The sequence below is a fragment of the Lissotriton vulgaris genome, unplaced genomic scaffold (assembly GCF_964263255.1).
Source record: "Lissotriton vulgaris unplaced genomic scaffold, aLisVul1.2 SCAFFOLD_563, whole genome shotgun sequence".
In the NCBI taxonomy this organism is placed as follows: Eukaryota; Metazoa; Chordata; class Amphibia; order Caudata; family Salamandridae; genus Lissotriton; species Lissotriton vulgaris.
In genome coordinates, this window is record NW_028253855.1 from 158,665 (window position 1) to 185,535 (window position 26,871).

General features: G+C 49.4%; 1 pseudogene; it reads left to right on the top strand.

Moving 5' to 3' along the window:
- Positions 1–16,523: 16,523 nt before the first annotated feature.
- LOC147660722 (pyruvate dehydrogenase (acetyl-transferring) kinase isozyme 2, mitochondrial pseudogene) lies at positions 16,524–18,024 on the top strand (annotated as a pseudogene).
- Positions 18,025–26,871: the final 8,847 nt, after the last annotated feature.

Consider the following 26,871-nt stretch of genomic DNA (forward strand, 5'->3'; position numbering starts at 1 on the left):
GTCTGTCTGCCCTCCCTCCCGGGAGGCAGATGGGGGCATTGGCCCCCAAACTGCCTCCCACAGGTGATAGAAAGCACACAAGACACCAAGCATTCTTTTTTTTATTGCTTTGGGGTGGGGGCTTCCCTAAATGGAACTATAATGTCCCCACCCCTCCCAAAAATTAGCATCAATCTTTCTGCCCCCCTGAGGTGCAGATGGGGCCATAGCCCCTGATCAGCCCCAGGAGGGGCAGAAAGCCCACTAGGCACCAGGGTTTTTTTTTTTAAAGAAGGGTGGGGGCTGCCCACAATGGGCATACAAATGCCCCCACCCTCAACACAAAGCGACAGTTTTTCTGCCCCCCCCCACCCACAAGGAGGCAGATAGGGGTTATGTTGTATCCAAAGTATAACAGGAGAAGGAGATGTTTATTCAGTAATCTCAAGTACAGCATAAGATCCATCAGAGTGCACATCCAAGAAGCTCCAGTCTTCAACTGAAGAACAGGAGCAGAACATTCTACTATAACCTAGCAACCCAGGTGCTAGGATGCAAATACATGAAACAGCATGAGCAATGAAGAAACATAGGATATAACACACCTCCTTCCCCACAATTACAAAAACAAAACAAATTAAAATAAACAAAGTGAGAGAAAACAAAAGATGAAACAATAATTTTACAATTGAACATATCAAGTAATGTAATCATTCAAATATTTAGGTGTAAACTTAATTCTGGATGACTTTGAAGAGGAAGCAGAGACCTCAGAAGGACCTGAGGCACATTCAACTACATCTAAAAAAGTTGTGTTATTATCAGGTTATTACACCCAATCTGCAGCCGGGGGGGCAGAAAGCCCACCAGACAACTGGGATTATTTTTATACTTAGGGGTGAGGACTGGCCTAAATAGGCATTATAATGCCCCCACCCTTCAAAAACTGACACAGTCTTTCTGCCCTCCCCCCCCCCCCCCCTGGAGTTCAGATGGGGGCAATAGCCCCTGATCTGCCCTCTCAGGGGCCGAAAGCCCACTAGCCACTAGGGCTGATTTTTGTTTATAAAAGAGGGTTGGGGGCTGTGCACAATGGGCATGCCAATGGCCCCACCCCCAACACATAAGGGGGTTATCACCCCTGATCTGCCCTGAGAGGGGCCGAAAGCCCACTAGACACCAGTGATGTTTTGTGAAAACGTAGGGGTGGGGGCAGCCCTAATGGGCATTATAATACCCCCTCCCCTCCCAAAAATTGAAACCGTTTTTCTTCCCCCTCTGGGACAGTAGGCCGGAGGGAGGGGGGGGGGGCGGGGGGGGGCGGAGGTGGTCAGAAAGCCCGCTGGGCACCAGAGATATGTTTATGGGCACGTCAGGGAGTGGCCCCTCAGGCAAGGGTTGCTCCCCTTTTTTTGTGAACACCTTGGGGCAGATCAGAAATATTTTTAGGCACACCAGTTCCCAAGTGGGGGCAGAAAAACACTAGACACTAGGGCAGGGGTCTTCAAACAGTGGGACGCGACCCCCAGGGGGGCCGTGGAGTGATGTGAAGGGGGTCACACATTCACAGTCACACTTCTGCCCAAGCCTCCAGGGCTTCAGCCCCCCTCTTCCCCCGTCCTGTGTCTCAGTCCGGGCTGCTGCAGTGAAACTCGAGCTGCTGGGGGCTCGGCTGGGCAGCACGCCGAGTTTTTCACAGATCTTTAAAGACCATTAGCATATTTACATGCCTTTGTAAACTGGTTACAGAGGCTTAATGTTTTTTATGGTTCCAGTACCCCCTGGGCCCCCACTCTGCCTATTCCTTACATTTGTATTTTTACACTTACTGCTGTAGTGTGAGAATGCATTTAATGAAAAGGAATATAAATTTGGGCTGCCAAAAGAAAAATGCCTGCTCTTGACACTAAATAGAGTTATAAATAAAAAAGTATGTATTAATTAGTTATGTGACTTTTCTGTCTTTGTTCTTTTTAATTTTCAGCCATGGATCATTGAGGCAGCCCTAGAACACAATTAAAAGTTACACAATTAAAAGTACTTTCTATTTATATTTGCTGTTCCAAGTATTCACAGATAAGTGCTAAAAATACAGCTTTAGGTGACTGCTTATTTCTTGTCCAACAAAATAATGAGATGGTAACCCTAATCATAAGACTGGACGTTTGTTGCAGGATCAGCACATTATTTATTTCCTCAGCCCTCAATCCCTGATTAATTCCATAACAGCAATAGTTAAACTTATATCTGAAACCCTACACTTCAAGTTTCTGGGAATGCACCCTGCTTTCAGAAAACTCACTTCTCATTCTCGCCTTCACTTTCACGCTCACCCTGCACTCGCAGCGATCACAATGCACTCACACTGATCACCATGCACTCACCGCAATCACAATGCACTCACACTGATCACAATGCACTCACACTGATCACAATGCACTCACACTATTCACCCGCTCACCCTGCACTCACACTGATCACCATGCACTCACACTGATCATGATGCACTCACACCAATCACCATGCACTCACACCAATCACCCGCTCACCCTGCACTCACAGTGATCACAATACACCCATACTGATCACAATGCACTCACATCATTCACCCGCTCACCCTGCACTCACAGCGCTCACAATGCACTCACACTGATCACAATGCACTCCTTCCATTCACCCGCTCACCCTGCACTCACAGTGATCACAATGCACTCACACTGATCACAATGCACTCACCACACTGATCACCATGCACTCACAACATTCACCCGCTCACCATGCACTCACAGTGATCACAATGCACTCACACTGATCACCATGCACTCACAACATTCACCCGCTCACCCTGCTCTCACAGTGATCACTCTGCACTAAAAATGTGCTTGCATTGTTCACTCTGTACCTCACCCTGCAGTCACACAAGCACACCTCTCATCCTGCACTCATGTGACACTTCACTCACCTGTCCCCCCCCCTCACTGCTCAATCTGTAGCTCACTCAAACAAGGCCATCACTAACCATGCACTAATTCGTCCCACTGTGCACTTACAGCCAAACCCAAATTCATATGCTCACCTCACTCACCCTGTAGTCACTCCTTTTACCCTACTCTAACACAGTTGCATTCTTAACCGTGCAGTCACATGGGCACTCTTTCACCCACACAGTGCAGAAGGTTAAAGTACCTTGTACAAAGAAGATGTACCATTCACATCACAGAACTGAGTGTGAGTAAACTATGAGTCTTTTGTCAGGCAGGTGCCATAGAGAGATGAGGTGTATTGTTGGTGAGTGGTAATGAGGAAATTCATGGAGAAGGCGAAAAAACTGTTGCACCGTGTGCGACCAGTGCTAGGGCCAGCCCTGGCTGGGAGTGTTAACCCTCCCCCCCCCCCCCCCGAATTTCGGGTCTAGTGGATCCCCTGCTTCTGCCTATTATTATTTACATTTGTAGTGCGCTACTGTCACCAAAAGGTGTCCTGGGGCTAATAACCATCTACCTGCAATGTGAGAGAGGGATCCGGGGCTGGGAGAGGAGAGAAGAGAGGGATGGAAGGAAGGAGTGAGAGGAAAGGGGCATGGGTAAACTGCTTAACTCTGCACAAGACCGCCAGGGTTTGAAGGAACCCTTGCGGGTCCCGGCCATGGCCAGGTGAGCTTCTAATGTGGCAGCACGTATTCCTGCGGAGTGGGAGGCCCTTCACAAAGGTTGACAAGACATCTTTCTGATGTTAATTGCTGTATTTTGGTTATAAACTGGTACTGATGGGGTGAAATCTTTCCTCAGTGTTACTGTGTTTACAAAATTTCAAAATAATAAAGCAATGCTATCCCAAAATACACAGCATCAAAGAACATTATTTACATTTTCTACTCACACAATTTAGTCAAGCCTGTCGCATAATTTGGTCCTCACCTGCCTCATAATTCCAGTAGCCCTGCCTAGAGGTTTAGACATTTTTGTCAGGAGGGGGTCCTTATGCCTGTAAATGTTGACAGGGGGGTCTCGGCATTCAAAAGTTTGAAGACCTCTGCACTAGGGTGACCAACTGGCATGGGTGCAAATTCAGGTGGTAAGTGTAAAAATTCAGGACAAAGGATCAAGATTCAGGACAAAAATTCAGGACAGAAGGTCAGAATTCAGGACACAACTTTGGGACACAAGGTAAGTTTTACAGACACATCGGGGACGCAAGAGGGTGCACTGCGGGATGGCTGACTGAAAAGGCAGCTCTGCCGGACGGACCTCTGTCCTGCATGTTTTGACCCGTACATCGAACGACATGACCGCATACATTGGCAGAAAACGAAATCGGAATGCCCCAGGCAGCTGAGGAGTGCCTCTGGAAAGTGTTTGCAAGCGAAACTAAGGGAAAACATACCTTTCTGTTTGCTGGAAGCGGCGACTGGAGCTCCGCAAAATGGCTTCCGCTGAGCTGTCGGAGAACTGAGAGGCGCGATATTTGCCATCGGGGAAAGAAAACAGGTGCGTGAGGGCCCGGGACCGAGACCGCTACCGCTCAGGATCGGAGCGTGCAGTGCGGCTGATTGCGGGAGCTGGAGGCTTTTGAAACGCGCTCCGGACACTCACAGCAGTAATGTGGAGGTCGCGCTAACATGGCGGCCCCCGATGTACCACCGGGATTGGGCCTCCGGGCCCGGTAGGAAGGATCGAATGCTCTGAGCTGCCGATTTTCTGCCCCCGCCTAATGCATTGGGCCACTACTGGAGGTGAGGTCGGCAACAGGCGTTTGCCACCGAAACACGCCTTATTGTTCGCAGAGACTGGGCTGGCGTGTCGGCCAGGGGAGAACGAGCAGGATTATAAATCGGAGCCAGGTAGGAGTTATTGCGGACCACTGGGTGCCCCCCCTTTGTTTTTCCACCCCTACTCGCTAAGTTGTGCTGCTCTGGGAGGGCCAGAAGCTCCTTCACATAGCTGCAACGCACCTCGATGCGCCTCCACAAAAGTAGGACCTGCTGGACGGGACACAGCCACTCCACCTCTGTCCTTGCAGCCAGACATGACGCGATGTTGGCTTAAAATTCTGGACTGTGTTCCCTGTAATACATCGCGTTTTTGTAATACGGGCCTTCTCTTCCTGCGGCTGTTGGGAGTGATATGGAGGACGCTGAGAGGCGGCCATTTTGTAGATGCCCAGACTGAGCGCTGATGTCCTGGGGGTTATATCAAGCAGGCCTGCTCCAACTGTAAAGCAGCAAGATCTGGGCTGTGCCAACTTTTAATGCATCCTCACAGCTGAATTACTGCGCTGACGCTCCTGGGGTGTGTTTGTGTGGTGGACGACGGTACATCTCCCGAAATGAAGGCTCCTGCTATACAGCCCTAAATAATATTACCGCCTTGCTCTTGAACTTTGCAAATAGCGTGTTCCAGCTAACGACTTCTTCACTACATAGAGTGGAGGTGCGGTGCATCTAACCCTCCAACACATGCATCTCCCGCATGTTCGACCCGCGCCTTAGGCCTGCAATCCTACTTGACTGCAATGGGCTGCTGATGGTGAGGTGATCTCTCTTGGAAACGCGAGGGAGTATCAGCAGTGCTCCCCCTAAAATTCTGGCTACGGCGACAACACTTTGCGCTGGGGGGCACTGCTCGCTTGTCGGTGCCACTTAACTGCAAGTATATTGCGGTGATGAGTCTGACGACCCAATTACCCAGGATGGGGAAACCAGACAAACAACAGCCGAAACTTACTTTCGAGATGCGGACGGTGCCCCGGACAACAGCATGGAATCCATCCTGAAGGCAACACAATCTAGCTTGTAGGACATTAACAGGAAGCTAGATCACCTCACCGCCCGCGTGGATAACATGGCGACAAAATTGGACAAACAGGGTGAACGTCTGGACGCGGCTGAATACCGCCTATCGGCAGTCGAGGACGAGGCGCATGCTACTACCGCTAAGTGTGGAGGAATGGAAAAGGTGTTGTAAGTGATCAAGAGCAGGGCAGAGGACTTAGAGGCGAGATTGCGCCGCAACAACGTCAGAATTGCAGGTGTCCCGGAAACAACCAATAGGGGCCGCATGGAGACGTATGTAGAAGAGCTTTGCCGAGCGGTCTTTGGCGCGGAACATCTATCATCGATCTTCATAGTTGAGCGAGCACACAGGTCACTGGCGCCTCGTCCACCGCCAGGTGCCCCACCCAGGCCCATAGTGGCTCGAATCCTAAATTATCGGGATCGTGATAGCATATTACGTATGGCGAGGGAGAAACAACAAGTGGCCTATCAAGGCAATCAACTAGAGTTCTATCCGGACTACACTCTAGCAGTGCAGCAGGCCCGTAAGGAATTTGCAAGTGTTAAGGTGAAACTAAGAAACATGCAGGTGGAATACGCTATGCTGTACCCGGCACGGCTGAAGGTCACTTGGGAAGGCAAACCAACGATCCTTTCAACTCCGAAGGCAGCCCAGGATTTCATTAAAAAGATTGCTGGCAAACGAAAGGAGCAGAAACATGCTGACCAACAACATGACTCGGATTGAACGGCTAGCAAACACAAGAACTCATAAGACAGCTGCATTTGCTATTGTGAACGTTATATTGCACACAATTGATATGACTGCACCAGGTAATCCACAATCGTTGGGCTTTGTACGGTCCCTGAGTGGTAAGTGTGCATCTTAAGCAAGATATGTCACATGGGCATCGTAGTATTGTATACAGTAACCTGGGTTGGATGCCCGAGGATGCGACACATGGATGGCAGGTACCTGGGACTTCGAACTGTAAGACTGTTGTATGAATGTTAGATTTTCATGAATCTTTAAGACCCTACCTGTAGACAGCGTGGATTTCCATAGTGCTTATGATGGTAGCTGTGTTCTCGGCCCATCATCGGAGGGGTAAGAGGTGTTGTACCCAACATTACAACATATGCTGTCTTGATTCTCTCCCACCCCAGTGAACTGTTGGTATATAACAGTTATGGGTGACTAGGATTCACAGATAAACACTTGGTACTGTCTGTTTTGAAAGTTTAGGATTTGAGGAACTTGGATACAGCTGCCCGATCCCTGCTGTGGCTGCTTAATGTTTTGGGAGGGTTGCAAATAATGTAGTGTGCAACTAGTAACTGTGATGGAACTCCTTTGCTCATCATTGAGATTAGCTTGTAAATGTATGACGCCTGTATGGAGGGGAGGCGGCTTTACAAATATGCCATGTTTTTCATACTTCAGAAATATTCTATGCACAGTAATCTGATACACCGTTAAATGCACCATCCGCAATTTTGTCAATGCTATTCCAATTTGTTTGTAAAGTTTACGTCTATATTCATGACTATGTTCTGTCCACATCCATTAACTTGGGTGGTGTTGTGTACCCTAGGCGGACCCCCACATGGGCGCTCCCCATACAGTTAATGGTTACATGGGGTTTCAATTATGGGGTATGGCTTCGGCAGGATTGGGCTGCTGAAGTGTGTGGGGGGAGGTTGAGTTGGGGTTTTAATAAGTTTAGCGGACCAAACCACTTAAGATGCATTGCTGAGATCCAAGCTGTAAGCACTTCTCGTGTTGAGATTCCTGTACTTACACACTACAGGTTCTGCATTAGAGGAGGACACTGTGAGCATGACTTTGTAGGTCTATTATATCACTGTCTATGATGACTATGTCTAACAATATGCCGGGTAGGTTGCACCTAAATCTACTTACATGGAACATACGTGGGTTTACGAATCCGAAGAAAATCAGACAAGTGTTTGCATGTATGGACAGATGGCATGTCGACATCGCGCTGTTGCAAGAGACCCACATCGCCCCACATACACATAGCCACATCGGCCGTCGTTGGGCCGAGTCGATTCATAATTCCACATACTCTTCCTACTCCAGAGGGGTCATGATTTTGGTGAAATAAAGGCACAAATTTTAAAGCTGAGAGCACGATAGGGGATAGTCAAGGTCGATATATTATACTCACAGGGGTCTTACGAGGGCAGCGGATAACGCTTATCAGCACCTATTGGCTAAACATTGATGCACCTGATTTCTACCACGAGGTGTGGCAGCATTTACACGAGGAGCTAGATAGAACGTTGATTTGGGGTGGGGACCTGAACCTTGCTCTGAATGATCATGTAGATTGCTCAGGAATCACTACTGAACCACACAGGAAGTCACTGGCTAAGGTACTTGATATCATGGCTGAACTGCACCTACACGATATATGGAGGGCACGCAATCCGGGGTCTAGTGAAGCGACACACACATCAGTAGCGCATGGTAGCTGGTCCCGCATTGACTATTGGCTTGGCGAAGAAAAAGCTTTGCTTTGGACCACGGAGATTAAGCATATGCCTAAACCACTTTCGGATCATAACCCCATCTTTCTGTCCTTTAAGATACCACATTATTCGCCACCCCTATATAGCTGGAGATTTAACGCTAAAGCCCTTACGGATTCGATATATGTGGATACTATAGCCACGGCAATCAAAGAGTATTTTCAACTGAATGAGCACTCCACAGAGGACCCATGCCTCCTTTGGGAGGCTTTCAAAGCCACTTTGAGAGGGGTGTGCATAAGTACTACAGTCGGGATATTACCGGATATCCAAAGGCAGCTGGCACGTTGTGAGGCTAAATTGAAATCGCTTGAGAACCAATATGAACGCACGCAAGACCTGTCTGTACTGGGGGAACTGAGACAAACGCTCACTGACTATCAGTCCTTGCCTACGGATGAGCTTAAATATATCCACAAACGCTCCGCAGCTAGGGCTTTTGAAGAAGGAGGCAGACCGGGTAGGGTGTTAGCGTCCAAAATTTGTAAAGGGCGTGGTTCCCAAACAGTGCTGCAGATACAGGGGGCAGATGGATCCCTCTGTGCAGACACAACGGGTATTTTGCAAGGGTTTGGAAAAACTTACAGCACGTTATATAAATCACAACCAACAGTGACACCAGCGGAAGTTTTCAATTATTTAGACGATGTGGCCATTGCGTGGGTCTCGGACACGCAAAGAGCCTACCTATCGCTACCAATCACCGGAGAGGAGGTCATGGAGGTCATCAAATCGTTACCGAACGGGAAAGCCCCGGGCCCGGACGGGTTCACCTGTGAATTTTACAAAACGTATGCCGATCTGTTAGCACCTCGTCTGGTTGAGATGTACGGTGATGCCTTTGAGAAAAATATACTCCGACCAACATTACGAGAAGCAGTGGTGATAGTGCTTTTAAAGCCTGCAAAGGATCCTGAACTCTGTGACTCCTACAGGCCCCTATCGTTAATTAATGTTGATTCTAAGATTTTAGCCAAGCTGCTTGCCATGAGACTGCAACCCCTCATGACCAACTTGGTCCTTCAGGACCAATATGGTTTTATACCATCTAGGGCCACCACGCACAACACTCGGACGTTGTTCGCCCTCTCCCATTATTTGATATCTAGCACTAAAGCAGTGGCGGTCATGTTAGATGCCGCCAAGGCTTTCGATTCCATTGAGTGATCTTACCTCCTAACAGTGTTCAGGAGGATGGGTTTCCCTCTGGTATTTACTCAGTGGGTGACACTATCATACACGCATCCTCCGTCTTGCAGTTCCCAAGTAGGCCCTTACACATTTCGCTCTACGTGGACGATATGTTACTTTATGTTCGTGACCCCGAACAGAAACTTGCTCCACTGTTGCAAGAGTATATTAAATTCGGGAGGCACCATGGGCTCCAAATTAATTGGGCGAAATCTTCTATTATTCCGCTGACCGATACCACCCTACCGCATACTACCGAATTCCCCTTAGAATTGCAGTCTGACCTCCTAAAATACCTTGGAGTCTGGTACCAAAGAGATCCTGAGATTGTTATCAGAACCAATTATGGGAGAGTGCTATCTTCATTAGATGACAAAGTCAATCGTTGGATACAATTACCGTTATCGCTCGCCGATCGTATAGCGATTGTAAAAATGGTAATTCTACCCAAACTTCTCTATCTTTTTAACAATATACTGATTCCCCCACTAGAGAAGTATTCAGACGAATATCCTCATTAGTGCTCAAATTGATATGGGCAGGCAAACAGGCGCGTATTGAGCTGCGTACTTTATCCCTACCATATTCCAGGGGTGGCCTCTGCGTGCCTGATTTTCTATTATACTATTTATGTGCTCAGGCACAATATGCCACATTCTGGTATCATAGGATTCCATATCTGACACTCACTGCTGTAGAAGAGGGAGATGCTCTGCCAATACCTTTAACTGCTGTTATCACACATCGCCGACCGCCACTACACGCTAAAGATATTAATACCATTGACACAACCAATGCAGCGTGGCATAGACTAGGTCAGTTGGAGCATAAGTTACCTTTCTATGCCCCAGCCCTTCCATTGCATCACCATCCTGAAATATCTGTTACCGGTGAGGAGGTTGGTAAGGGCCTACTACACCAGGTAGGAATAGAAACCTTAGGTGACCTCTATCACAACGGGATGTTCAAAACAGCGCAGGATTTATTGTATATTAAAAATAAGACACTACTGTTTCGCTTCACTTATCATAGGCTACAGGGAGCGATTAGGAAGTTATACCCCAACTATCCCCATGAACCATCGCAATTGGACACCTTACAGCTCATTTTGACCTCACCAAACACCATGCATTTAGTCTCCCGCCTCTACACTATAGCGCAGAGTGAAATTGATTACAACACTCACAAGGCCATGGAAAGATGGAATGCGGTACTGGACATTCCCTTTACTGAGGTAGAATGGCAGGCCACTTATACCCTAACTCAAATGTTAACGCCCAACGGGCAATTTAAGGATTTTGCATTTTAAATATTTACATCAAACATACTATAGGCCTGCGAAACTTTATAGATATGGCCTCCGTCCGGAGGCGAGCTGTAAACGCTGTGGCTTTGACCAGGCTGATTTTATCCACCTTGCGTGGCACTGTCTGAAGGTACGTGACTATTGGGAGAGGGTCACCTCATTACTGGCAGAAATGGTGGGGATTGATATTAACTGCAATATTCGCACCTGTTTATTGAGGCAATTGGACAATGTACGTGCTGTGAAACGTAAATTTTGTACGGTGGCGCTTTTGCTTGCCAAATGACGAATCTCCCTGTGCTGGGAGAGTAAGAACACACCCAGCATCAAGCAATGGCTTTGTGACATGTCCCACTGTCGTGATACATTACGCACATATGAAGAAGAATTACCTGTTCGTTCCAGGCCTAAAGATTATTGGGAGTATTTAACAGACTATTTAACTGTGAATCCTACTATTTAATTGTATTGTTTGAATGTGTCTTCCTATTCCTTTCTGTAATATGTGTAATTTTGCAGAGTCTTTGTTATTGAACATATACTTGGATGATGAATGCGGTAGTGTAATGGTCCGTCTTGTTGCCTGTATTTGAGCTGTACGCTTTATGAAATTTCAATAAAAAGATTTCAAAAAAAAGTTTTACAGACACATAAGAGAAATTTTTGTGCGATAGTATAAAAGTACGTAAATGGACAACCAATTAAGTACAAGTCAAAATAAGTTTTATATTAGGTTGAGACTATTGGGCACTTCACGGTTTTTCAGTATGCATGCAGCTTGGAGCAACTGTGCGTTGCTTTTTGTGGTATTTCATATGATAATAATCTATTTATATGGTTACTGCACTGGGTTGTTGTAATGGCAGGGTTTTTGGCTCTATTTAGCAGTGATATAGACTTTGATCTTGCTCACATCTAGGATACGTGTTCCTAGCTTGTGTTGGCCCTTTTAAGCCCTTTCTTCCAGACCTAGAAGAGGCCATCTATTGCCTATTGGCTTTGGCCTGTCATTATTTCTTATAGTAGAGGTTGGATCCTGTGGTCCTGACTTTATATTACACATTGGTATGGTTTATGTAGGTACTCTGACAGAGCTAAGGGTTATTTCATCCTTCTCAGGCGTATAGGCCCAGAACTAGAGGGACTCCATCTTGATGGAGCTGAGAGGCTTCAAGGGTAAAGGTAAAGTTTATAGTTAAAGCTGTTGTTCACTTGGAGAGAACCGGCTCAGGCTGGCCCTTATCGAAGGAATGTATTTTTCTCCACTCCGAAGACACAACTTCAGGCCGGCCGGCTGGGAACGTGTCCTTGGTACGGGGAGGTACAAGAATTTGGTGGGCGGCAGGTTACTGGCCGTAACTTTCCATGAAAGGACAAGCTTCCATATTAGCGAACTGCAGGAGAGGAGGAGTGTTCATTACAGCTTGTGTGCAGTCCAGCTTGGAGGTCAGCTCAGCTTGGAGTCAGAGCAGTGTGGTTCTTGCAGAGGAGAGAACAGGATGTCTGCTGGAGCTGCAGAATAGTAATTACAACAAGGGGTGGTGAGGGACAGAGTCTCTGAATTAAGCAGAAAGCTCTCACCCTGTCAATAGATCAGGGCTAGATCCAACACCGTTTTTTAGCTCACTGCACCATCCCAGTTTCAGAACCTGGCTGTATGCAAATTAGTCTGTTCCTGTCCCAGTGCATGATGGAGCTGCAGAATAGAGTGCAGTTCTGGAATGGAGAAAGAAGGCAGACGATTGCTGAAGATGAAGAGAGAGAGCAGTGCAGAGAGCATCAAAGAAGGCTGTCAGCTGGAGCAATTGAACCAGAGGCGTGGTGATGTGGTGACAGAGGGAGAGACAGAGAGAGCCCTGATCCCACCAGAGTCAGAGTGAAATCTTCATTCTAATAGGTGAGGTAGTCTGAACTAGTCCCCTTTACAATTACACCTAATCTTGTTCTTATTCCCTAGGCTATTGTATGTCTAATCCTTTTCTTTCAGCGGTGTGTTAAAAGTTCTTCAGCGGTGTGTTAAAGCTACTGTTAGTTATAGAGACCCCATAGATTTGTGTATGTGTACTTTATCATTGTTATAATAAAACTTCCCCATTTCTTAGTGAACTAGTGTGGATGAGTTTTTTTATGATAAAGCTAGCCTGTCTTCTAACCAGTTGCTGTTGAGCCACTGACGGATCAGAAGGGAGTAGGAGCGCTTAAATCAGGGAATAACTCAATCACATAGTGTGTATATCCTTTGTCCCCATACAGTGGAGGTAACCTCATTTCCTAGTCAGGTATTACTGTTTGAACGATGTTACCCCTGATCAGGTAAGTAATAGTGAATAATTAGGGAGATAGGAGACCTGCAACTAAGGGATAAAGTTAGTACACCATCCCATAATCCTGTAAACAGCGTCTTCTGTTCCAGAGCATAGGTAACCTTTTTCTCCTAGTCAGATGTTACAGCCAGAACAGATGCTGCCCCTGATCCGGTAAGTCTGAATAAATAGGGAGAACAAGGAGCCCTTGAGCTAGGGAATTGTTGACACTAAGTAATTCGGCCATCCCATAATATTATTGTAGTAGCAAACCCTTAGTGAATAGAGAGAGAGACTTCCCAACATAGAGAGACAGAGAGCTGAAGGTATTCATAGGAAAGTGGTCGTCATTGGTAAGTGGTGTTAATGAGAGCGCTGGGGAGGAGACCAGCGTGGAGGCCTGCCGGATTGCGGACCGTGTGTAAATGAGAGCACTGGGGCTGCAGACCCATGTGTGTAGACACGCCGGATTGTGTGTTATATCTGCCCCAGGGTAGATTAGTCTGGGTCTGAGTGGCCGCGAGACTAGCTGATATGAATAGGATATGGTAGAAAACCTATGCATGTTTATTGCTATTTCCCCATCCTTAGGTACGAAATGTACATACATATATCCATACCCATTGTAAATACGTCCTAAGGAGGGAGGTGATTACGTTCTGGCTGGGTTATAGGGGCCCCTAGGGGCTGATCCCATCTAAGCGGAAAATCCGGCCATTACAGTTGTCCAGTCTGATATTTTGTTTACAACTCATTGTAATTGTAGTCACACTTATTGAGCGCAGCTGTCACCCAAAGGGTATCCTTGCGCTTCGACCAAAACATTACCTACAGATGTTTAACACTACACTGCTCTCGGAAAGAAGTGACTTTTGAGATCCTTTTTAAAAGACATAAGGTCCTGTTTGCACCTTAGGGACATCGGTAAGGAGTTCCATAGTTTGGCGGCCGCAAAACTGAAAGAGCGACCGCCCATCCTCACCCTTTTTATCCTGGGAATAGTCACCAGGAACGCCGAGGAAGATCTCAAAGGCCTAGCGGTAGAGTACCAGGAGAAAATATCTTGCAACATCACTGGCCCCAGCCCATGCAGAGCTCTGAAGACCAAACAGGAAGATTTATAACAGATCCGTTCTTGGACAGGGAGCCAATGAAGATCCGAAAGCGCAAGAGAAGAAGAGGCAGACCGCGGTCGTGAAAGGGCCAACTTGGCTGCCATATTCTGCACCCGTTGCAGCTTTGAGACCAGAGTGTTAGGGGCCCCCAGAAGCAGTGCGTTGCAGTAGTCTAATCTACTGAGGATGATACTACGCACTGCTTCCGTCCTTGCCGCGGGGGGGAAATGAAGGAAGAATTTTCCGAAGCATGCGAAGTAATAGCATGCAAGTCGCCGTGGTTTTATTGACGAAGGCATCCAGCTGGAGACTAGGCCCAAACAGGACGCCTAGGTTGCGAGCGGATTCTGCCGCCGCTACCGCGCCTAGAATAGAAGAAGGCCAAAACCCCTCGGGTAAAGAACGGGGCAGTCGGTCCAGTGAGCAATGGAGAACTTCGGTTTTTGCTCCATTAAACTGGAGCGAATTCTGACGCAACCAGTCCGCCGTTGCAGTCATGCTACGATGAAAGGAGTCCATGGAAACCGCTTCCCTGCCCTCAAAAGAAAAAATAGGTTGAGTGTCATCAGCATAATTGATAACAGAAATGCCAAATGACTTAATCAAACTTATGGTCCTGAGAAGGCATGTTTTGTGAGAGAAGTGGTCATGAAGATATGCTCGGATAGACTTTGTTACTAGCATCTCATATCTGAGTGCCATTGTGAGATGTATAGCGGCATGCATAGGTGAACTAAAGGGAGGAGTACTGTGATGAACCCACAATAGGGAATGCATTATGGGTGTTTCAGCAAGAGGAACTTAAAATATGGAATCTGACTGCTTATGGGGGCTTCGCAGAGAGTTGCACAAGCTGACGGAAGTCACAAAGATGCTTTTCCCTGCAGCTTTCTTAAAGAATGTACTGTCAATAAACTATTACCGCGTTTATTTTTGACACATTGCCTATTGCTACAAATACAATATACATCTTAAGCACAGCTCATGGCACTGAGATTCTCCCTAAAACCTTACACCTAAAACAAAGCAAGCAAACATTTACAATTACTAGTGTAACATTCAAGTAGCAGTCCATCATTCAGTCTTTCACCATTCAATCTGTCCTTCTATCTGTGTGCCCATCCATATCAAAAGCTTTTCAACCATTTGCTCACCTATCCATCATCTATCCTTCCATCCATCATTTCACTCATCCATCCATCCATCCACCCTTTCACCCAATCCATCCACTCTTCCACCCATCCATCCAACCATTTACCCTTACCCCCAAGCCATCCCATCATTCATCCATCCACTCTTCCACCCATCCATCCACTCATCCACCCAATCATTTACCCTTTCACCCATCCAGCCGTCCTTTCACTCACTCGTCCATGCACCCAGTCACTCATCCGTCCACCCATTCACCCGTTCACTTATCCATCCATCCTTTCTTCCAGCACTCCAACCTCCCTTTCACTCATATATGCATTTTTTCACTCATCCATCTTCACATTCTTCTTGTCACTCATCCATGCAACCATTTGCCAATCCATTCTGTCAATCATTTATCCATGCTATCATTCACCCATCCATCCTCCCTTTCTCTCTCCAATCCCCTTTCAATTAGCAACCCATCCTTCACCCATCCAGTTGCAGACAGAAGAGGCCCATCTAGAACTTCACCCATGCTGTAGTTCCTACAGAAAGGGGTGGGGGAGAGTTCACTATGCCCCTGCACATAGGCAATCCGAAAACTTGGAAGTGATGAGTTATGCATGATGCACAGTGCCAGGACAGGGGCTGACTGTGACATGGTGTTGTTTCCGGGGCTTTAAGTGGGATGAATAACTTGGGGGTCTCTCTAAGGGGCATGTCTGATGTAATTAAGGGTGTAGCTTAAAACACCCCACCGTAAAATATATGCTGAGCATAATGTGCCGACTGGAATTTTGCTGTTTCTATCATTGCATCCAGTAACATTAGACCCACAACAAGCCAGGACTATTGGCTTTGTCAATGGATGTTAGTTGCATAAAATAAATAAAAAAGCAGCAACTATGTCTTCGTTTTATATAATAATAAAAATGCTTCAGCACTCATTAGGCAAGAGACGTAGAGTCAACCGAGACCCCCTGGACGAGGCCAGGGTCCTAAAACCTGGAATCTAGATGTGGAACGAATAGAGTTTCAATTGAAATCCAGAAGAAATAGCAGGCTGGGAGAGTGGAGCCGGACACCCCTGAAATCAAGACCTGGATTAGGGCTGCAGAGAGCAGACACGCAGCAGGCCATGCACGTCCTCCTCTGACAGCCCCACTATGAGGATGCCCCTGGCTCGCACCCTGTTGCTGGCCGCGAGCTGGGCAGGGGGTGCCCCGAAGTAGATCGACTATTTCTCTAGGTTTTCTCTAAGTTTTCTCCCTCCCCGATCTCCATGAAGCAATTCCTGGACTTCGGATCTAGAAATGCCTGTGAAAAGACCTCCTTTGCCTTCCAGGAGCTGCCAGTGTGTCTCACCAACATCATGGAGGAGATGAACCTGCTACCAGATCGACTGCTGGGATCCCCTTCCGTTCAGCTGGTGCAGAGCTGGTGTGTTCAGAGTTTGTTGAACATCCTGGAGTTTCTTCATAAGAGTCCAGAGGACCGGAGCACCCTTGAACAGTCCGCAAACGCCCTCATCACCATCAGGAACCGGCACAATGATGTGGTCCCAACTATGGCCCGGGGGGGTCATTGAGTACAAGGAAGCCTTCGGCGTCGACCCAGTGACAAATGGGAATGGACCGCTATTACCCGAGCCGCATCTCTATCCGCATGCTGATCAACCAGCACACTTTGATTTTTGATGCAACGACGAACCCTGCCCATCCTAAACACAATGGAAGCATCGATCCGAACTGTGATGTGACTGACGTAGTGAGATGGCTATGAAATGGCGAAGATGCTGTGTGATAAATACCATATGGCTGCCTTGAGGCCCATAGGAATCAATGTCAATTACCGAATCGGTAAATACCGATTCGGTAAAAATACCGAATTGTCAAGGGGAACAGGGTGTCACTTTGACACCCTGTTGCACCCCTGATTTTGGCTTGTGTGCCACAGGGCATGTATGTGTGCCACATGGCACAGGTGTACATGCACAGATGTGCATGTACACAGGTATTTGTTATTTACCACCAAATAGTATTTGGTGATAAATAACGAATCGGTAAGGGCCTGTGGCACTGTTTAAAATGCCACCTACAGCAGAATTTACCGATTCGGTAAATTTACTGATTCGGTATTTTACCGAATCAGTAAATTTACCGAATCGGTAAATTTGAAGGCCCCTACATCTCTATTTACAAATACCGGTCGGTAACGGCCGAAATCGGCTGTTACCGACCGGTATTCAGTGACCTACATCTGGCCCTAAGTCATGAACTAATCCCACACCTGCTGCAGTATAGAGGGTGATGTATGCAAGTGGCATGGGGAACCTCACAGCGTGCGGTTTTGTGCAGTGTTTATCTGTTTTTTGTGGCCAAATCCTTCACTGTGGGACCAGCGTGTCCGATTATCTCACATCACGAGTGCTGTGGCACTTTAAAGAACATGACTCAAACCTTCATTTGAACAATTTCCAGCACTTTGAACACTCCAAGTATTTTGACCTACCTTTTGCAGCTGTTACCACTAGCTGAAAAGAAATCTGATGGAAAGGACTTAAAGGGGCATTTCAGAATGATAAGGTGTGAGAGTGATGGAGAAAAATCGAGAGAACAGACGTGCAAGAAGTGGGATTTCATCTCTCCACACAAAGACATTGGATGATCATAATCCGATTTTAATTTTTCTGGAAAATAAATCTTTCTTCATTTAAAAAAAAAAATGCTTCAGCTCTGAAATGATGAGACTATGTAAGAACTTTAACCTCTTCTTTTTAACTTTAAACATTTGTTTTGTACATTTTAACCCTAACAGAATGGCCTGCCCTAGACGGAAGCCACCACATGCTGGAAGAGCATAAACTGGCCCCATGTCATTCTGTATGTGGCAATCAGCCGCAGACAGAATGACTATGGGCTGGAAGGGGCTGCTCTTGTGCTCCTAAGATGAGTGCGAGGCACCCAGCAGGGATCAGAGGACTCTCACAGAGGAACAGCTCTGTTCCCCTGCATGGCCCAAAATTACAGACAAAAGGTGTCCGTTAAAAGTATCCTCCCGGACAACGGACGTGAGGTCCAAATTACGGACGGTCTGTGAAATTTACGGTTGGTCACCCTACTAGACAGTAGCGAAAGTTTCCGTGTGTGTGTGAACTGGAGTGCAGCTGACAGGCTGTGTTTACTGGCGTTTGGCTGGCTGTGTGTGAACCTGCATTTTGCTGGCAGTGTGCGTGAACTGTCGCTTGGCTGTCTGTCTGCGTGGATAGCACATGTCTGGCAGTGTGCATGGATGTGGCTAGGTGGCCATTAAGGGAAACCTACCAAACCCAGACATTTTTGAAGAGTAGACACCCGGTGGAGTTCAGGGAGGTGTGGCTTGCCTGGATCTCCCATTGTTTTCTTACACAGAATCCCCTGAAAACCTCAAATTTAGCTAAAAAATCAAATTTTCCTCACATTGCTATCTGGGATCACTGCAACAGCACAGATTTCCTACCATCCAGCGTTCCCCTCTGTTTCCCGAGTAAACGGACACCTCACTTGTGTGGGAGGGCCAAGAGCCTGCGACTGGCAAAGGCAAAAACATAGATATTGAGGGGATGACACAGCGAGCTCTATGCGCTATATATTTTTTTATATACATTTTTAGGTGATTCTGTATTGGACGCCCAAACAAGCGAGGTATCATTTTTATCGGGAGACCAAGGGGAACGCTGGGTGGTAGAAAATTTCTGCTGGTGCGGTGATCCCAGACAGAATTCAGGATTTTGTCTACTTTTCAGAAACGTATAGTTCTCCGGGATACATTATTGCTTTCACACCCATTTCTACCACAAATTGGAAGGAGGTTGAAAAATAGGCAATGTTCCATTAAAATGCCAAAACTGTGTAGAAAATGTTGGTTTACTGACAAAAGTCTGCCTGTTCCTGAAAGCTGGGGTGTTGGACCCGGGCCTTTATGGCTGGTTCACCCCTGAACTTTTTGCTTTTGATGGCGACCTGGTGTTCATGATTTCTGGCTTGGCGCACTTTTTCCCTGGGCCCCAGAGTGAAAGTGCGTGCGTGTAGTATGGCTGGCCTGCCCTCCCATAGGAATGCATGGGGAATGTGTGTGTCCCTGGTAGTTCCTGATGCGTGGGGAGTGCAGGCTCGAGTTTGGTATGCCTGAACTCGTGAGAGTGAATGCTGCAAGATGGTGTCTGCGGCATGTGTGTGTCTAGTTGGGAAGTGCTACTTCTGGACATTGAGATATGTGTGCAGTGAGGGTACTGGAGCGTGATTGGCTGGAGCTGGCTGGCATGCCAGGCTCCAGGAAGTCTGGATGGGTCTGCCCGGTGGTGAGTGGGAGATTAGCATGAGTGATGTGTGGGAGGAGTGTACCTGTGTCCTGGATGGGCTGGGTTTTCCCCACACAATGCTGGCTCCGCCCCCCTGTGGTGTGTCTAACGACCCTAGCCTCCCCAGTGAATGAAATGGGTGGTTGGGCCATCAAGAGTGCTCCAGAACCAGCTGCGACTGGTTTTCCCCCCACCCTGCACATTGTGACAAAGGATTTCAGTGTATAAAAATGGGGCTGTGTCCCCACTGAAATTGTTCTCTTCTAGGATCTGGAGGGGGCTGCTGCTACTGCTGGGGCCAGGAGGAACCGCCACTTGGACTGCCTCCCTGCCTGGAGGCCCAGTGAGCTGGCCCCTGGCCCAGCCTTGCCCCCCTGCCTACCTAAGGACTTTCCTGGACTTTGCCAAGCACCTGAAAGTGCTTACTTTCTCCCCTAGCGCCTGGAAGCGCTTTGCTTGGCCTCTAGCGCTTAGGAGCGCTTTATTCTGTCCGTCCGCGCTTAGGAGCGCTCTGGGTACTTTGGCCGGTGCCCACCCGGATTTGGCTGGCCTTGCTGTGCTCGAGATTTATTTCCGAGTGCCCACCTCGATTCCTTGGGTAGTTTAAACTCGCCGGTGTCCACCCGGCATTGCCCCCGAAGGATTGCCACTAGAGACTTCACCGCCGCAGCCCAGGAGTGTGTGAGGCCCCCGCCGGGCCGCCGCGCTGCCTGCGACGACCCGGAAGCAGCTTGCGGGCTGGCCAACCCCAGCGCGAGGGACCGGAAGTCCCGCCCTCGGCGCCGCCGCGAGACGCGAGGGAGAGCCCCGGTCTGCCAGAGAAGCCTCGTGTGGCCGCTGGTGAACAGGAGATGACCGGCAGCCTCGCAGAGCGGGTGAGTGAAGCAGTGTTGGCAGAGAAGGGGGAGGCATCGGGGCGCATTGCCGGTGCCCGCCCCCCCCTGTGCTCTCTCCCCGAGTGCGGGAGAGTTACCACTTGCGCGCAGAGCGGCCCGGGTTGCCAGGGGGCCGCTCCAACCAGTGGGGCATTTCGTTGCTGAGAGCCAGAGAGGCTCGGGCCCCTTTGCTTTTATTTTTTTGAGTCCCCCGGGAGGGACTCCCACGATAGTGACGGGCCCAGAGGGGCTCGTGGCGGCCATTATTGCTTGGGAGCCCCAGAAAGGCTCAGGGGGCACTTCTTCAGTGTGAGAGCCGCAAAGGCTCCCAGAGGGGACAACCAGCTGTCCAGAGCCTGCGAGGCTCCCCCATTTCCTTTGGTCCCATTGTTGTTCCTGAGCCTGCGAGGCTCCAACGAGAGGGGCCATTCTTTGTTCTTTGAGCCCTGAGAGGCTCTTGAACCCGCAGTTGTTGCCGAGCCCAGCGAGGCTCATGGTCCACATCGAGTGAGAGCCCTGAGAGAGGCTCTGGGGGCATTTTAATTGATGTAGAGCGCTGGAGCTCTATTTGCCTATTTGCTTTGTGAGCCCCTGAGAGGCTCCTTGCCCAGTCAGCTGTCCTGAGCCCACGAGGCTCCAACGTTGGCATCCTTGGTATTTACAACTGTCCAGCACTTAGTGGACAGTTGCTACGTTTAGGCTGGGTGTACTTTTGGCTTATTACAGCCTACCCTGACTTTGGGACACAGGGACTGCCACAGGTTGTGGCTCATGTGAAGTTTTGCGCAATTGCTTGTGCTCGCACCGCTGAATGTGTTCTGAAGCATCATGTGTCTTTCCTTGCATACACCGCTGAATGTAGGTTCTGCATCATGTGTTTTCTTGTGCTCGCACCTCTGAATGTGTTTGGATCCATCATGTGTCTTTCTTCCCTACACCGCTGAATGTTAATGCATCATGTGTAATGTTCCTATGCTTATACCCCTAGATGTTGGTGATTCCTAGGTGGTTGCTTTTCTCCTAGTACAGGTGTTGCTAGTTGAGGTCTTTTGTTCCCTGCGCAATAGTTGCCTAAGGTGGTTAGGGTTGCGTAGGAGGTTCTTATGCTTTACCAGTAATTACTGGTTGCGTGCTAATTTGTGCTACATGTTCTATGTTGTTCTAAAAGTATTCTATGTGCTAATTACTATTCCTAAAAAGTGATGATTCCTGACAGTGGTCCAGGTGGCCCTGTCTTGTAAATATCCCCCTTGTAAATTCTGCCCGTGCCTGTTGGCACAGTGTAACAATATGCGTGTTTTATCTAATGTGTTTTTGATATAATACAAAGGCTATTTTTATATAACCTTGTGTGGAGTTTCCTTTGTGGTGGGCCTTGGGTGTTGTTGCTGGGTGCGCGCGCAAACACTTAACCTACATAGCCTCCAAGTTTAGCCATGACTGCTCGCGCCACGTTACCTAGAGGGCGAGAGAGGGGTTATCTTGGTGTGTGACTCCCTTGCCCTGACACTTAGAAATGGCGATCCCTGACTGACCTCGACGCGAGTCTTGGCCGGCCAGGGTCCCGTTTCTAACATTGGCGGCAAGCGGTGGGATTAAGGATTTGTGTTTGCGTTGTACCACAGTGGCAACTGGCCACTACAAAGCTCTGCATTTTAGATGACCACATTTTTGGGGATTATTGTGTTTTGGGTAAAGTTCCATTATTGCTTCTCCTGAAGAGTGTCATTTGATAATTGTGTTCAGTACATTTGTCCCCCGCCCTGCTTCCAGAGTTTGGTACCTGTGTCACATGTGGTCAGGTTGAGAAGTCAGGGGTGGTAAAAACTGCCTTACCGGTCCGAGGGGGGGGTGTGCGTGGATGAATGGTGTGTTGCCTGGACAGATTAGTGTGAGTTCTCTTTAGTAGGGAGCTTGCTGAAATACTTTGAACCGTGTGCTCTTGCTTCAGCTCTGACAGTTAAGTCCCCTGTGTTGCACGTGTCTGTGAGCATCCTGTCAAGATGGAATCTCCTTTTAACCTTTGTAGCCTGTTTAAGTACAGTATGCATGAGTTGGTACGGTTATGTAAGGAGAGAGACACCCCAGTGAGTGAGTCAGACACCCAGTCCAAGCTTAGGGATAACATGATCCTGTGGCAGAAGAGTGACTGGGAGCGTGAGCACAGTGAGAGGGAGAGGGCCCGGACCACGCACCAGGAGGGTGGTGGGTCTGAGGGGAGCCCTGAAGAGTCTGATGTGGAGAGTGAGGATGACAGTGGATGGGCGCCAGCAGAGAGCGAGTACCCCCTAGATAGGGAGTCCCTTGCTGGGTCCAGTGTCAGATGTAGCACCCCATCCCTTTCCCTGTCCCCAGAGGAGTGGGTGGATAGGAGAGAAGAGAGGGAGCACCAGTTGGCCATGGAGAAGCTCAGGTTAGAGCATGCCAGAGAGATGGCGCAGCTGGGTGTGAATGAGCGGACTGCAGAGGCTGAGAGGGCCTTGGCCAGGGAGAAGATAGCCCTAGAGGGTAGGTTATCCCCTGACCGCAGTCATAGTTTTCTGGATTCCCCAGGGAGGGTTGGATCCAGTGGTGGCAGCAAGAGAGAGTTTGGTGCGGGAAGTGCCATGCCCCGTTTCCAAAGAGTGGTACCTTGTTCCCGAGAGGATACATACAGGTTGAAGTTCAGGAGCAGTAGGAGACTGCCTCACCAGGATTGGGCAGATTATGTGGATGATTGTCATGATGCCCTGATTGATTGGTTAGAGGTTCATGGGGAACCTGATTTTGATGGACTACTCAACCTTGTTATCAGAGAGCAGTTGCTCAATTGTTTTGTGCCAGAGTTGCGCAAACACCTGTCAAGAGGTGACTACGTGTGTCCTTGGGACATTGCAAAGGAAGCAGACCGCTGGGAAGGTGCCAGTGGTTCTGACACGTCATGGGTGAGTGAACCCGAGAGTAGTGGGTTAGGTATCTTCCAGACCAGTGTGGTGGAAGAGGCTCAGAGTAGCCCAGCTAGGTCCCAGTGTAGCGAGAGGGGTGAAGGGGCTCACGTCTTGTCTCCGTGGAGTAAGAGTGAGTGGGGGACTGAGTGTTCCCAGGTGCCCGAAACCCAGTCTCAGAACCTGGATGGTTTCTTGAGGGAACACCAGGTTAGGGATCTAGGCTGTCCTGTTAGACCCCTTGAGGGGGATCCCCTAGTGTCTAGAGAACCTGGAGTATCTTTAAATGGTGTTCCAGTGGTTCTAGTGTCCGGCAGTGCCACTCCAGTTGGGGGGGCACGGAAGTCCGAAGTGAGGAGTGATTGGGGGAGTTCCCCAGTGGGAGAACCAGTGGGTCAGGGACTACCCAGTTGGGCGAAGTTCCCGGTAAGTGACCATGGTGACACCACTTCTGTTCTGGGGGATCTTCCCGCACTGTCAGGTGGACAGGGGACGGGAGATCTGCGCCAGACAGACAGTCACACAGCACATGAGTCATGTGTTAGCCTCAGGGGGATGGTGAGTGAGTCCCCAGAAGTCCTGGAGTGCCAGGCAATTATCCCACCTAGAGGTTTAGACCGAAGGTTGGGAGGCCAGGTGCAGGATCGGCCTGACCTGAAGGGTGGGACTTCTGTAAACAGAGTCCTAGCCAGTGCTTCTTCCAGGGGTACCTCTCCAGTTGGGAGGGTGCAGAACTCTGGAAGGGGGTGCAGAGGGTGGGAGAGCCCGCCTCTGACCCCGGCGCAACCCGAGGGGTTAAACCCTGGGTTGGAATGGCGTTCTAGGTGTACACCTCGCAGGAGGTGGAGGAACCCTAGAAGAAGAGGTAAGGGGAGGAGAGCCTTCCCTGAGACTCCTGGTCCACCTAAGGTTGTAGACCCTAGGCTGGAGAACCAGTGGCAGTCTAGCCCTGTCTTGCAGACAGGAAGAGTGGAGAGTGGCTACTATGTGCCAGGGGTTACTACCCCCCACTCGGTGAGTAGGCAGGAACCAGTGGTACCTGGGTGGCCCAGGGCCTGGTCCTGGCCGCGGACAACTGAGGAGTACCAGTGGGGTAGCCCAGTTGTTCCAGATGGTGGTTTGAGAAGGAATCCCAGGGGTTCACAGTGGCGTGGAACAGGACGGTGTCCCGGCAGTGGCGGGCCCGTGTCCTTGTTCTTTCGCCCAAAGCAGGGAAGCCCATCACGGTGGTGATCGGTCTACCCTGCGTTTTGGCTGGAAGGGGGTTGTGTTGGACCCGGGCCTTTATGGCTGGTTCACCCCTGAACTTTTTTGCTTTTGATGGCGACCTGGTGTTCATGATTTCTGGCTTGGCGCACTTTTTCCCTGGGCCCCAGAGTGAAAGTGCGTGCGTGTAGTATGGCTGGCCTGCCCTCCCATAGGAATGCATGGGGAATGTGTGTGTCCCTGGTAGTTTCTGATGCGTGGGGAGTGCAGGCTCGAGTTTGGTATGCCTGAACTCGTGAGAGTGAATGCTGCAAGATGGTGTCTGCGGCATGTGTGTGTCTAGTTGGGAAGTGCTACTTCTGGACATTGAGATATGTGTGCAGTGAGGGTACTGGAGCGTGATTGGCTGGAGCTGGCTGGCATGCCAGGCTCCAGGAAGTCTGGATGGGTCTGCCCGGTGGTGAGTGGGAGATTAGCATGAGTGATGTGTGGGAGGAGTGTACCTGTGTCCTGGATGGGCTGGGTTTTCCCCACACAATGCTGGCTCCGCCCCCCTGTGGTGTGTCTAACGACCCTAGCCTCCCCAGTGAATGAAATGGGTGGTTGGGCCATCAAGAGTGCTCCAGAACCAGCTGCGACTGGTTTTCCCCCCACCCTGCACATTGTGACAAAGGATTTCAGTGTATAAAAATGGGGCTGTGTCCCCACTGAAATTGTTCTCTTCTAGGATCTGGAGGGGGCTGCTGCTACTGCTGGGGCCAGGAGGAACCGCCACTTGGACTGCCTCCCTGCCTGGAGGGCCAGTGAGCTGGCCCCTGGCCCAGCCTTGCCCCCCTGCCTACCTAAGGACTTTCCTGGACTTTGCCAAGCACCTGAAAGTGCTTACTTTCTCCCCTAGCGCCTGGAAGCGCTTTGCTTGGCCTCTAGCGCTTAGGAGCGCTTTATTCTGTCCGTCCGCGCTTAGGAGCGCTCTGGGTACTTTGGCCGGTGCCCACCCGGATTTGGCTGGCCTTGCTGTGCTCGAGATTTATTTCCGAGTGCCCACCTCGATTCCTTGGGTAGTTTAAACTCGCCGGTGTCCACCCGGCATTGCCCCCGAAGGATTGCCACTAGAGACTTCACCGCCGCAGCCCAGGAGTGTGTGAGGCCCCCGCCGGGCCGCCGCGCTGCCTGCGACGACCCGGAAGCAGCTTGCGGGCTGGCCAACCCCAGCGCGAGGGACCGGAAGTCCCGCCCTCGGCGCCGCCGCGAGACGCGAGGGAGAGCCCCGGTCTGCCAGAGAAGCCCCGTGTGGCCGCTGGTGAACAGGAGACGACCGGCAGCCTCGCAGAGCGGGTGAGTGAAGCAGTGTTGGCAGAGAAGGGGGGACAACCAGCTGTCCAGAGCCTGCGAGGCTCCCCCATTTCCTTTGGTCCCATTGTTGTTCCTGAGCCTGCGAGGCTCCAACGAGAGGGGCCATTCTTTGTTCTTTGAGCCCTGAGAGGCTCTTGAACCCGCAGTTGTTGCCGAGCCCAGCGAGGCTCATGGTCCACATCGAGTGAGAGCCCTGAGAGAGGCTCTGGGGGCATTTTAATTGATGTAGAGCGCTGGAGCTCTATTTGCCTATTTGCTTTATGAGCCCCTGAGAGGCTCCTTGCCCAGTCAGCTGTCCTGAGCCCACGAGGCTCCAACGTTGGCATCCTTGGTATTTACAACTGTCCAGCACTTAGTGGACAGTTGCTACGTTTAGGCTGGGTGTACTTTTGGCTTATTACAGCCTACCCTGACTTTGGGACACAGGGACTGCCACAGGTTGTGGCTCATGTGAAGTTTTGCGCAATTGCTTGTGCTCGCACCGCTGAATGTGTTCTGAAGCATCATGTGTCTTTCCTTGCATACACCGCTGAATGTAGGTTCTGCATCATGTGTTTTCTTGTGCTCGCACCTCTGAATGTGTTTGGATCCATCATGTGTCTTTCTTCCCTACACCGCTGAATGTTAATGCATCATGTGTAATGTTCCTATGCTTATACCCCTAGATGTTGGTGATTCCTAGGTGGTTGCTTTTCTCCTAGTACAGGTGTTGCTAGTTGAGGTCTTTTGTTCCCTGCGCAATAGTTGCCTAAGGTGGTTAGGGTTGCGTAGGAGGTTCTTATGCTTTACCAGTAATTACTGGTTGCGTGCTAATTTG